Source organism: Acomys russatus, chromosome 28 (assembly GCF_903995435.1).
Source record: "Acomys russatus chromosome 28, mAcoRus1.1, whole genome shotgun sequence".
In the NCBI taxonomy this organism is placed as follows: domain Eukaryota; kingdom Metazoa; phylum Chordata; class Mammalia; order Rodentia; family Muridae; genus Acomys; species Acomys russatus.
The window spans coordinates 28,959,928-28,963,939 of NC_067164.1; positions in this window are offsets into that span (position 1 = coordinate 28,959,928).

Consider the following 4,012-nt stretch of genomic DNA (forward strand, 5'->3'; position numbering starts at 1 on the left):
GCTCCGCCACTATCAGATCATTAACTTCCGGGAACGCCAGGGGGGCAGGGGGCGGTGAGACGGCGTGAAGGCGTGGTCTGAGCGAGGCTCCGCCCCCAGGCTTTCTAGGGAGGCCGAGCAAGCGAGAGAGGAGGGGCCCGGCAGACTGGGTGCATGCACCTTTCTGGAGGTTCCTCTGAGGACTAACATCACTTTCAGAATAACACAGAAGTTCGGGGAGTTCCCTACGGAAAGGTCACGTCTCTTGGGCGCAGAGAACCCCGGGAAAGCAGGGCATCTGCGACTCACCCTCCTAAAAAAAAAATAGCACCAGAGGCTTCTTGAAGACCTTGTGGCGCCACCCAAACCAGAAGACTGAGAATCCCCAATCTGGAGAGCCTGGAGTCAATAGCTGGGTGCCTCATTACCGCAGAGGGCCGCGGAGAAGTTGAATTTATGTCACTCCTTATCCAGGTAGATCTCTAGATCCCTTTCCATGCCCTCTGCTCTAAGAGTTAAAGCTGTGATGCGGGTTCTTATTTTAATGCATGGCTTGGGAGGTCCATTTTAATGCTCTGCACGATTTGGAAGCCATTGGCTTTGATGGATTTTGAAGCCCCTTCATCCTTCACCGTTTATAAGCTACTCCCCGACTTTTTAAAACAGCTGACCTAGTTCCTGTTTTCAATAAAGTAACAGGTGGGAGACTTGCAGCCGAGAGTATATGCAGCCAGAAGCAGGACCATGGTTCTTTTTTTTTTTTTTTTTTTTTTTTTTGGTTTTTTGAGACAGGGTTTCTCTGTGTAGCCTTGGCTGTCCTGGGCTCACTTTGAGACCAGGCTGGCCTCAAACTCACAGCGATCCGCCTGCCTCTGCCTCCCAAGTGCTGGGATTAAAGGCGTGCGCCACCAGGACCATGGTTCTTATACTGGGTGCTGGGATAATACTTACAAGTCATGGTGCCCGTTAAGGAGTGCCATAAAATACTGTTTTACTTTATGGGTGTCGTTTATTATGTAATTGCCCCAATGTTAAGCCTAAAAACTGTAATGTTTACAAATCTAAAAACTGTGATGCTGGTTTCTAATAAAGATGTTTTTCATACCCAAATGCCACATGCACAGGGTCAACCATCGGCATGTCAAATACATTTTAAAGTGAAATTTCATTTGTATTGAATCTGTACAGGCATCTTTTCTTTTAGATTTCAGTGTGTGTGTGTGTGTGTGTGTGTGTGTGTGTGTGTGTGTTTATCTTTTCCTTGCACGTCTGTTTGTGCACTATGTGCATCCCCAATGCAAAAGTTCCCCCTGAAAATGGAATTATAGACACTAATTAGCTCCTGAGTGGATGCTGGGAATCAAACCTGGGTCTTCTGGAAAAGCAGCCAGGTCTCTTAACTGATAAGCCTTTTCCAGCCCTGACACATTTCCCTTCCATTTTCTGAACAGTGCAGAAAAGTATTTACGTAGCATTTGCCTTGTATTAAGTATAAATAATCTAGAAATGACTTAATTGGAGGACGCAGAAAACTTATTAGCTGAGAGTGAATGCCCTGGGATCTGAGGGGGTTGGGACCCAATCCTCCGGAGATGCAGAGGAACTCCAGTATTGGCAACCAAGAGCTAGCCTTGGAGAAAAGCTAAACTGACCTTCCCCTTAGGTGTAAATTGGTAAATGTTGCTGGAAGGAAAACTTTGTTGCCAGACACGGAAGCCCTGTGTTTCCAGGGCTCTGCAGTACTTCCTCACAGTTAGGCCTCACACCTGGGACTAAGGGCTAATGGAGGTGCCTATTTAACATACCAAAGCGGCCTTGGCTACCTGGTTCTCCCAGCATCCCTCAGTCCTTTCCTGTTACAGGATATAGCTAGCATACTCCACGCCTACCCAAACTTCTCCAGCCCCGGTGCTGGGCTGCCCTTCCTTATATGATCCAGCCACTTTTGTCCACCCTTTACTATGGATTGGCCTCTTTGCCTGGGCCACCGTCCGCCCCTGGCCTCCCCCCCCCCGTCTCCCTGCCCCCCCCCCCCGCTCTTCCTTCTCCCTGCATCCCCCCTCCACCTTCTTAGTCCTATTTAGTCTACCAGCCATGCTCAGCCCAGATTCCTACCTCTGCCTGCTTTCTTCCTTATTACCTGCAGTACAAGTCTTCTCCATACTTTAGGAGTGGTCATGTCCTTTCCTTTTATTTCATTTCTTTTTTCACTCACTTCCTTCACACGCGGTTATTATTTCCGCCCACATACAGAATCAGGCTTTCAGCAGGGCAAATCCAGTAGACACCTTTTCCACCTGTTTTGCCTGAACCCTCGGCACTATTTGGCACTGAGGACTGTCCTATCTTGTCATGTCTGATGGCCAAGTTCTGCCACTTGCCTTCTCTAGTTTCCCTCCTGCCTGTCTGGCCACTTATGTTCTCATTCATCTTAGCCTTCTCTGCTGGCCTCCTTAATTGGTGTCACACACACATACACACACACACTTTCACTCTGAAATTCACCGCTCAAAAATCCGTCACCTACATGCTTATGACTTCCATTCGGTTAACTCCTCAGCAAGAGATGGGGCTTGGGGAGCACCTCCCCATCTGTGCCTAGGCTTGGCTGGTGGGTTCATGAGTTCCATAGCCTTGTCAACCTTTGTAGCAGTTCCCTCCAAAACTACTACATGCTATCCTGCAGGGAAGCTCCCCAACACAGAAGATAGACAACACAAAAAAATGCTTCAGGATGAAACTGAGCAGATTCACTAAACCCTGTCTTCCTGAAAACAAATAAGCCAAGTAGCCTAGAGTTATTCTCTAGACAAACCAAGCTGCAAAGAAGCCTCTGAGATCAGACCAGCTGCCTGGAAGAAGCAGAAACAAGCCAAGATGCCTAGAAGAGAGTTAGACCAACTAAGTAACTTGTAAGAGGTACTCTCCATCCTGTTGACCTGCCTACAGGCTGTGCTGTGTGCTCCAGGTTCCCAGATTGTGTGAGCTGTCCCCCATGATGTTGTGTCTCACAGGTATTTCACAGGTAGCTGTGAAATAGTGCTACCCAAAATAGTTTGCCTTGTTTTAGTCATGGTTGAACATTAATAATGTATAACACAAACCACACGCATAGCTTAAAACTTTCTATTGACTACATTTACAGCAAAGTAGAGATGCTGTATATTTAGCCTCGCCTATCTGAAGTATTATTTTGAAATTGCAATCAACTACGGTGGTTTGGATGAGAATGGTCCCCATAAGATCATATCGTGGATGCTTGTCCCCACTTGGTAGAACTGTTTGGTATGGATAGGAAGTGTGGCCTTGTTGGAGGAGGTGTGTCACTGGCGTTGGGCTTTCAGGTTTCAGATGCCCACTCCATTCCCAGTTAGATCTCTCTGCCTCATGCTTCTGAATCAAGATATGAGCTCTCAGTTACTGCTCCAGTGCTGTGCCATGCCTGCCGGCCGCCATCTTCCCCACAGTAACGGTCATGGATTCTAACCCCCTGGGACCCCCCCTGGGACCCCCCTGGGACCATGAGCTCCCCTCCCCCCCCCTTAAATTCCTTCTTTTATAAGCTGCCTCAATGACAGTGTTTTGTCATGACAGCAGAAGAGTAAGGCATCAACATAAACAATGACCATGGAATATTTCAGATGTTTCCTCAGGTTTTCCAAGAAGTCAACATACAGTACGGACAGGCAGCGAGAGAACAAGAGTGATTCCCAGGTCGCCCATGGGCAGTCCATGAAGATTAGGCTCAAGAGAAGTGGGCTGGATCTAGAATTTGCTGGTTGGGAAGCTATGAGATCAGTAAGTAGCTACTAAATGATTTTTTTTTTAAAGCTCAACCATTCTTTTCTGGAAACACGGCAATTAATCTCCTATAAACTATGCCCTGATGTCATTGTTCCCTTAAAGTCTGTCCCAGGAAATGTATATTAAATAAGCCAATTAATCTGAATTGGGAACCATAATCTCTAATTACTTTATACACACAAATTCTTATTTGGATGTTTCTGTATTAGATAATGTCTTTTGTGTTCAC